General features: G+C 34.3%; 1 pseudogene; it reads left to right on the top strand.

Moving 5' to 3' along the window:
* The first annotated feature begins 286 nt into the window (after positions 1-286).
* The window catches only part of LOC105990532, a 105,875-nt pseudogene continuing 96,041 nt past the window's right edge, over positions 287-10,120 (top strand).

Here is a 10,120-nt window from a genome sequence, read left to right on the forward strand (position 1 = left end):
TCATTGCCGTAACAAGGTCTTGATGTTTTTACACTTAGTATGAAATAGAAAAAACAAAACAAAACTAAAGTGTTGCCAAAATGAACCATTTACTCTGTGATAAGCAGCTTTCCTCCAAAAGGGGTACAATGTAAAACTAAAGAAATTAGACGAGAGCACAGCGGTTTAGTCTTTCCTTGGGATAGTATCGTCCCTCAGCTAGTCAAACTGCAGTTCTTCACTGGGGAACAGCGGTGGCGCGCTGGTCTGAAAAACGGCCCGAAACTTCGGCTTTGGGTGAGCGAAAATGGCCCATACCATGCAGACAGCTCGTAAATCCACTGGTGGGACTCACCCCCCCCCCCCGTGCCTCGCCTCCCTCAAGCAGCTGGCCACCAAGGCTGCCACGAAAAGCGCGCCCTCTACCTGCAGGGTGAAGAAACCCCATGGCTATAGCACTGGCACTGTGGCTCTTAGAGAGATTCGTCATTTACAGAAATCCACTGAACGCTATGTCAAAAAACGAACTTTACAGTTTAGGCGGGGTGGGGGGGGTAGGAAGGGTAGGGAGTGGAGGTTATAGTTGAGGAGGTGGGAGGGACTGGATGGTAGGGGAGAAACAAAGGAGGAGGCAACAATGCTGGAGAAGAAATGTACTCATTACCTTGCTCATGTAACTGTAGCCCCTCTGTACTGTATTTTCACAATAAAAATTCATTAGAAAAAGAAAGAGAAAGGAAGAAAGAAAGAAAGAAAGAAAGAAAGAAAGAAAGAAAGAAAGAAAGAAAGAAAGAAAGAAAGAAAGAAAGAGAAAGACAGAAAGAGAGAGAGAAAGAAAGAATGAAAGATAAAGAAAGAAAGAAAGAAAACAAGAAAGAAAGAAAACAAGAAAGAAAGAAAACAAGAAAGAAAGAAAACAAGAAAGAAAGAAAAGTCCACTGAGCTTCTCATCGGGAAGCTGCCTTTCCAGAGATTGGTGAGAGAGATCACCCAGGATGTTAAAACGGACCTGAGGTTTCAGGTGCGCTTCAGAAGGCTAGTGAAGCGTACCTGGTGGGTCTGTTTGAAGATACCAATCTTTGTGTTATCCATGCCAAAAGAGTCACCATCATGCCCAAAGACATCCAATTGGCTCGCTGGATACGGGGAGAGAGAGCTAAAGTGAAGGCAGTTTTTATGGCATTTTGTAGTGAATTCTGTAAAATACTTTGGCTTAATTGGTGATTTTTTTGTAAGAAATTGTTTCTAATACGTTGTATATGTACTTAAGTCATTCCATCTTTCACTCAGGATGAATGGGAAAGTGACTGCTCACAGATCTCAGTGGTTCGCACCAGGTTCAGGAGTGACAAGTTGTTAATATGCAGAAGGGATAGGTGATACTTCTTGCTTCTCATGATGCATGTTTCTGTATGTTAACGACTTGTTGGGTAGCTATTAAGGTACTAGAATTGATAAATGTGTACAGGGTCCTTTTGAAATAAAACTGGTTAGGACTTGATCCAAGTGTTTAACAATTGAGGCTGTTAAGTTTGACCATACATCACTGTGATAGAATGAGAGCTTTTTCAAGGGTGAAGATACAAGTCTTAACCACAGTGTAACTTACAGTTTCCTTAAGAAAAAAGAAAGTAAACCTGGCAGCTATAGAATACACTATGTACATTTATAATAGCTATTTTATATATTGTTGTGTCAACATCTTTAAATAAAATGTTTTACATCCACAAGTGGTGGAGAGTTTTGTCATTAAGGTGTGTATAATTTAGAATCCAGTTGCACTTGTTTTCATAGTATAATACTGTATGCACAGTAATACCTTGCATAAGTCCTCATTCTACCACATCTTAACTAATCCTCTAGCTGGTGATGCAAACACAAATGGGGATTTCAGAATAAAAGTTATTCGCACCAGCATCATCTGTTACTAATCTAAGCTAGTTAGTAAAGCTTTTCATTGTGTTGTGGTTGATTTCATAACTAGGCTTGAGGTGTTTGTTTATTTTTTCTCCTTTAGAGGAAATAATACCAAGGTTTGTTCTTTTCCTTGTGGAGTTTAGCATAAATCTGAATGGGGTAGGAGCATTGCAAATGCAGCTGATTAGCCTGGTGCCGATTTGAGATAGTGTTTGGTTAGGTTACTTCTGTTGACTGTCCTAGGAAAATCCCTTTTCTAGAGATGGGCTTTCAAATCCATCCTTCTATTGAAGTTGTTATGTCAATTATGTATGTTGACTAAATTTACAAATAAATTTGTTTATCCAACAACAACAAAAAAGAAATTAGACAATTGGATTAAATGTACAAATGAGAAATGCTTTGTTTTCAAAGCATGTATGAATGAAATATTTATCTTATTAGTGGAGAAAATATGTCAGATCCTGTAGATTAAAAGGACATCATAATCTAGGTCTGTTAAAGATTCCTCTGGGCATTACTTATGGCTCAGAAGTTATATAGCAATATGTATGACAAAATGATGTAACTGAGTATTATCTAGATTTATGTAAAATATATTGACTGGTATGTAATAACATCTGAAGAGCTCTTAAGGAAGTGAAGAAGATATATGATTTTTACAAAGGTCTGTATAACATTACTACTATGATGTTCCAGAAATACCCTCCTTATTTTCAAAGGAAATATATCAATATTAGAACTTTTAGATATGGGATGTGAACAAACTCTAGACAATTCTCTGACACCACTTAGACAACAAATGTACAAAGGGTAAATTTATATAATAGAGTTCTGATTCATGCTTGTCACCAGTTATATCTAAAGAGTGTCTGGGGTCTCATTTTTTGTTTAATTTGTTACACCTAGTACATAATTGAAATAAATTAGTAAGTGTCCAATATCTATAGCTGGTTCTTGAGCTATGGTTAAAAAATACATTGTTGGAGACAATTCCAACTAGAACATTTAGCATATAGAAATCATCAGAATGAGAATCCCAGGGAGATGGCAATGGCGATTGACATCAAATCTTGAAGGGTAGTTCTGACTATTCAGTAAGATAGCGTATAAAATATCCTACTCATATTTATTAGGAATAAACGCATATGTAAGGGTTGAAAAATGATGCTTTTGTGTGTTTGTTTGGTTCTAAACATATCCAAACATATATGACATGGTGAGAATCTCATAGGATGTCTGAAAGGTTCAAGTGCTTAGCCCACTCTCAGGCTAAAATAATTTATTTTTCAGGTCTAGACAAACAGTATCTCTATTCACAAAAATAAAAGTATTCAATATGCAGAGGTTTGTGGCCCTCACGTATGTTGCCTAACCAATACATGTGGTTTATCCACTTATTGTGTCCCCTAGGCTGCAGTTAGAAATTCAAAAGTAGACTCATCTAACTGATGGGCTTGATTTTTTTTTTGAAAAATCATTAATTGTATCTTTATTTCCAGAGAGACTGTTGGTTATTTTCTTCAAAGTAAATATTGAAATAGGAGACAAAGGTACTAAGCATGCAGTTTTTCACAATGACTTTCTTGTATGCACTTTCTATTAATTTGGCTTCATTTTGATTGTAAAAGTGCAAACTAGCTAAATAAAAACATACTCTTAATCATGAGATGAAATAATATTTGTAAATGCATATCTCCAATTCATTATGAAATAAAGTATGCCTTTTAGTGGAATGAAATTTAAACTGATCTTTTAAGACGATATACATCTTGAAACCATGGGGGAACCTTGCTTTGCAACATCCCTGGGAATCCTTTACTCTTGAAAACTAACCATGATTAAACATAAAAAATAGAAAAAAAAGTATCAACAACTAATGAGCAGATTAGCTTTCTATTTTTGTATCCCATTACATAGATATCCCCTTGTTCAGTGTATGCTGTTACAGTTTTTCTCTATTTCAAATTACTTACTAAATATATTTTACCCAATGAATTATTTAATGAATCAGAAGAAGAATGAAAAATTAAAACTTTTCTCAAAAAAAATTAAAACTTTTCCAAGTTCTTGATATATATATGCTTATATACATATAAGTATATACACATATATACATATATGCATATATATGCCTGCAAAATATTTTCTCTATTTGTAGTGTTACAATGGTATATATTTATTTGCTGTATATCTAATTAATTCATCCAGCATTTAATCATTTGATTTTGATTAAAAATATAAATTTCATTACAAAGAGCAACTAGTCATCACTGGGTTAATTTCAAAATATTTTATTTAAAATATTTGGTAGCAAAATGAACATCATAGAAGGATGTAAAATAAACCAACAACTTGATTAGTCTTATTTTTTGAAAATCAAAACATGATATTTTAAAGTGTTTTGAACAATGACCTGTAAGCATTGTAATTCTGTGTTTAGCATCTGGCACCCAAACCCGAGATTCTAATAGTGTTTCAGACAATATAATCAAATGTCAGGAAACAAGAAAAGCTGTTTCATAAGGAAGCTAGTTAGTACACTAGACATGGTTGAACATTAAAGGCAGAAAAGAGCAAAAGACTGAAGACGTTCTGTATAATATGTTCATTAAGGGAATGATATCAAAAGTCAAACGTCACCAGAATTGTAGAGTGAAAAAGATACTGGTACAAAGCCATTGGAAATCAAAGCTATTGCAGAGATTTTAATCATGTTGATTATATCCATTGTGGTAATATTAACAAAAAACAAGAGTTCAAAGTGATGAATTTTAATATTCTGAAAGGGGATGGAGATTGGATAATTATGAACTGTTTGAAATTATTTCTAATGTGGTTATTTCATTGGATATCTCTCCAGCTTTGTGGAATGATGACAAGAATTATTCTCTTGGTGTCTCAGTACACAAAACAAGGAAACCAATTGCTGACAAGAGGTAATGGATTTATAGGTAGTGAATCTGGTAGTGAATTTGGTAGTCTATTTCAAGTGTGTTTACAAAGTCATCCAGCCAGCATTAGTTTAAACATCAGTTGGGAGAAAACAAAACAAACAAACATAAAAACATCACAGAAGACAACTGATAAAAAAATACATATTGTATGCCCTTCCCATCTTTCTAATTCTACTTTAAAAAATATTTTTACTTCATCACTGAATATAAACACTCACTTTTTCATCTCTTTTTAATTGGAAAGCAAGTGCTGTGAGACCACCCAATCCCAGCTTTTGGTGATGATTAAGTCCTGCATTATGTAGAAGGAATCTGCACATTTGTTCTTTAAAAAACATATTGATGAATTACTGGATATTTTAAAGTTTTTCTTCCTCAAATTTCCACATCCACTGTTTACATTTAATATCATGTAAAATCCTGTTTCCTAAAGATGACAAAATATGTTGCATCGCCTAAATGAGAGTTACTTTCTCCAGTAACTAGTTTCTACATTAAACATTTGTAATAAACTCACCACACATGGGCAGCTGTTTTCATGAGTCAGAAATGATTACACTTGAATAACTTGCCATTGATTTGAGATAGCAACTCAAAACAGAAGGCTTAACATTCTGAGTAAAATATTTGTAAATAAGTCACAATTTTGAAGTCAATATTAAAAAATAAGATAATTCTCCAAGTATTTAAAAGCAAAAATATTGGAATATTTGGTTAAGACGTGGGTGTGGCCCAGTGTAACATGAATCACAATCGGTCCTTTTCTTCTTTTTGTTTTATTGTGAAAATACCGTACAGAGGGGTTACAATTACATGGGCAAGATAATGAGTGCATTTCTTATCAAGCATTGTTGCCTCCTCCTTTGTTTTCCCTTTCCCAGCCCTTCCCATCTCTCTGCCCCCCACGCCAAAGTTGTAAAGTTCATTTCTGACATAACATCTTGTATATCTCACTGTTGCAATGGGCCCACCTGTATCCCTATTTAAACATTTTTTTCTCTTCCCCTCCACCAAATATACCAACATCAAATACAGTGAAAAAACAGTGGTTATACCATGGGAGGGACATACAAAGGTCCTTTTCTTTAAGCCCATTCTTTCCTTGCCTAACTGCACTAGAATATATACTTATTGCTTTGAACACTTTATTGCTAATAAACAGAAAAGTGCACTTGCAGAAGATTTTTGAGTACTGTTTCTAAGACCTCAGAGTCAAAGCAGGCACCCTGAAAACATTACAGGACTGAACAGGAGAAACTCTAGGTCTCCTTGGCACAGGCCAAAGTTTTCTTAATAGAGACCCAGAAACATAACGAATCAAAGAAAGGTTGGACTAATGGGATTGCATGAAATTGCAGAGCTTCTGCTTGGAAAAGGACATAGCTAGCAAGATCAATAGAAAGCCCACGGATTGGAAGAAGATCTTCACTAGCCATACAATGGACAAGGTTCCCATATCTAAAATATACCTGGAACTCATAAAAGTAAATCCCCCAACAACAAATCCTCAAAGAAACATTGGCCCAATAAATAACCGAAGACTTATAGAGAAACTTCTCTGAACAAGGAAAAAGGATGGCACATGAAGAAATGCTCAACTTCTCTATCCATAAAAGAAATACAAATCAAAACAACATTGAGATTCCACCTCACCTCCGTTAGAATGGCTATAACCAAGAACTCTAATAACAACAGATGCTGGAGGGGATGTGGACAGAAGGGAATCCTACTGCATTGTGGTTGGGAGTGTAAACTTGTTCACCCACTTTGGAAAGTTGTATGAAAGTTCCTCAAAAGATTCCACATAGAACTCCCCTATGACCCAGCAATCCCACTTCTGGGCATTTACCTGAATGATCACAAACAAGATCATACTAAAACTACCAGTACAACTATGTTTATTGCAGCATTATTTACCAGAGCCAAGATATGGAACCAACCCAGATGCCCCTCAGTAGATGAATGGATCAAAAACAATGTAGTCTATATACACAATGGAATTCTATGCCTCCATCAGAAAGAATGACATTGCCCCATTTGTTAGGAAATGGAAAGACTTGGAAAAAATTATATGAAGTGAAGTAAGCCAGGCCCAAAGAAACATAGGTCCCATGGTTTTCTTTATTTGCCATAACTAGTATATGTTTGAGACAAACAGAATAGGTCAGATAAGTTTATGTTAGGCTAAATGAACTCCAAGATAAGGACTCAAGTGTTTTTTTTCTTTCTTGCTATTGTTTCTAACGTACTTATAAGGTGATTTTTTTTTGGTTGCTTTGTATGTCCCTCCCCCACGGTATAATTCCTGTTTTGGGAGGGGAAGGTAAAAAACAAATTGTTTAAATAGAGATACAGGTGGACCCATTGCAACAATGAAATTTACAAGATGCTATGATATAAAAAAATGAACTTTACAACTTTGGTGTTGGCGGGTATAGGAGGGCAGGGATGGATGCTCGTGGAAAACAAAGGAGGTGGCAACAATGCTTGATAAGAAATGTACTCATTATCTTGCTCATGTAATTGTAACCCCTCTGTATGGTATTTTCACAATAAAAGAAACTTATTAATAAAAAAATGATAGTGGCAGATTTTAACTTAGTTGAAACAAATTCAAAACTTATCACAGATCTCTCAAACACTTGTTCTTACTAGATAAATTTTCCTTTACGGCAATATGTCCCATTTCATGATATGAAAATAAATTCTTTATGTGTACGCTATTGAAAATATACCTAAATTAAACATTATTATTTATGGACTTAGATTTGTTCATGGAAATTAACAAATTATTTGCAATACTATTACATCGTTACTGTGACCTGATTCTATTATATAAGAATCCTATATTCTATGAACTTTAATATAAAACAATTTTAGTTCCAGTGCTGGGGCTTGAACTCAGGGCTTGGGGGCTGTCCCTGAGTTTCTTTGATTCAAGGCTACTTCTCTATCACTTGACCACGACTCCACTTTGGCTTTTTCTTTATAGCTCTTATTGGAGATAAGAGTTTCACAGACTTTTTTTCCCAGGCTGGCTTTAACGGTGATTTTCAGATTTCAACCTCCTGAATAGCTAAGATTACAGACATGAGCCACCAACACCCGGCTAGCAATCAGTTTTAACACCAATAATTGAATATGATTCTTATTAGGATCTTCTTTTACTTTTATATCTGATGAAACAAGGGTAAATGTTTGGATGAAGTTATTTTAGCATGATCTTTTCCATTTTCTTCAAATAAAGTGAACTCTTGGATGGATGACAAAGAACATTTCAGATTGACATACAGAAATTAGGTCATAATTTTGAAAGAATAATTTAAATATAAAAATCAATATTACCCATCACCATTCTTATATTGTTCTCATGAATGTCTATAACATATAAGGTTCCACATTCCTAGTTCTGAATTTGAATGAATAAGCCTTAATAATCTTAATAGAAAGGCTATTCGTTTCTTCTCATGAATGAATGGAACATAAAGAGACACATGATTTCTGAAATCTTTTAGTTCAGCATGATCAAAATTCACATCATTAGCAAAACTTATTCACTCTACTTCTTTAATGAATTCTACATCATGAACAATTATTATAACCATTTAACACTAATGATTCCTGCAAAAGTATGGGAGAAAGAATCTTGGCAACACTTAACAGATAAAAGTAAATTAGGGCAAAATTCTAAAATATCAGGCTATCAAACCATCTGGGCCTGAGAATTTGAATGAAACTGGACATAGATCAAGTCACCTTAGAAAAGATGGTGAGAAAATACTTGGTGGTATTCACAAGAAGGGTTTAAGTTACACATCTGTTCTGCATCATAATAGTCAATGATTCTTCAGCATTGTTCCAGAAAATAGAGCCATCCCAGATTACCCAAACATGTAACAGAGGAAGCCACAAGACAGATGGGAATCCTGAGTAAAAAAAGGAAAGAAAAAAAAGAAAGAAACTGACCGGTTTCATGGGTATTTTAGTGATACCTTTCATAATATGAATGGAGGCCTAGGGAAACAATGAGTAGGCTAGCTAACAGAAACTCTAACTGCTTTCCGTTGTCCAGAAGTGGCACATTTCCAAGACATCTTTACAAAACAAATAATGAACTACATGGAGACTAGACAAAACTCGAGAAGTTTAACTTTGACTTTCACTATTCTTTAATTTTTGTTTACTGCATAGGTTTTAAATTGATATCTACAGTAGTAATCCAGGTACTAGAAATTTTTTATCTATTATTATATGATTTTTTTATTTGTAAATTCAGGTGTAAAGCAATATAAATTTCAATAAGATGATCATTTTAGGTTATGTTCTATATGTTTAAAAGATATCTTACATGTGGCAAACATTTGAATGAATTGTGAGTTATATTTCATATATCTTTGATTTATTTCTTTAATATATATTAACAATACATTCTATAGAATGCATATGGTATGGAAACTTTAAGTGAGAATCTTAAATATGAAATGGTCATTTAGTTCTTTGTAATTCTTCTTGATTTCTTTAATTCATTTCATGTATTAATACTTAACATACAAATCTGCCTTCTGTTCAAATATATGCTGCAGATGTTTCATGTATATGTAAAGTTCAAAGTTATTTAATAAATGGTAAGTAGATATATCATATCACAAGTAATTAAAATTTAATATAAATTTTATAATTGAAATTTATCTGATATTCTAATCTTTCTAAATCATCTAGTAATTACAAAATAGCCCTTGCATATTTTCTTTCACTTTACTTTTTTTTTTTTTTTGTCGGACCTGGGTCTTGATCTCTGGACCTGGGTGTTGAACCTGAGCTCTTCAGCTAAGACTAAAGCTCTACCACTTTAGCCAGAGCACCACTTCTGGTTTTCTGAGTGGTTTACTGGAGATAAGAGTTTCTAGGACATTTTTGCCGGATCTCAGCCACACAAGTAGCTAGGATTACAGGCATAAGCCAACTGCACCTGGCTTTTTACTTTACTTTTACTGACACACATATTTTCTGAGATTTACCTGCGAAGACCTCTACAGGAACTAGCTTTTGATCTCAGAATCTTGTATACTTGCTAAGCAAACATTTTATAATTTGAGCTATTGATCCAACTCTTTTTTATTTATTTTTTATTTTTTTATTGTGAGAATACTGTACAGAGGAGTTACAATTACATGGGCAAGATAACGAGTACATTTCTTATCAAGAATTGTTGCCTCCTCTTTGTTTCCACTTGCCATTCCTTCCCATACTCCACCCCTCCCTCCACC

The sequence above is a fragment of the Dipodomys ordii genome, unplaced genomic scaffold (genome assembly GCF_000151885.1).
Source record: "Dipodomys ordii isolate 6190 unplaced genomic scaffold, Dord_2.0 Scaffold65, whole genome shotgun sequence".
NCBI lineage: Eukaryota > Metazoa > Chordata > Mammalia > Rodentia > Heteromyidae > Dipodomys > Dipodomys ordii.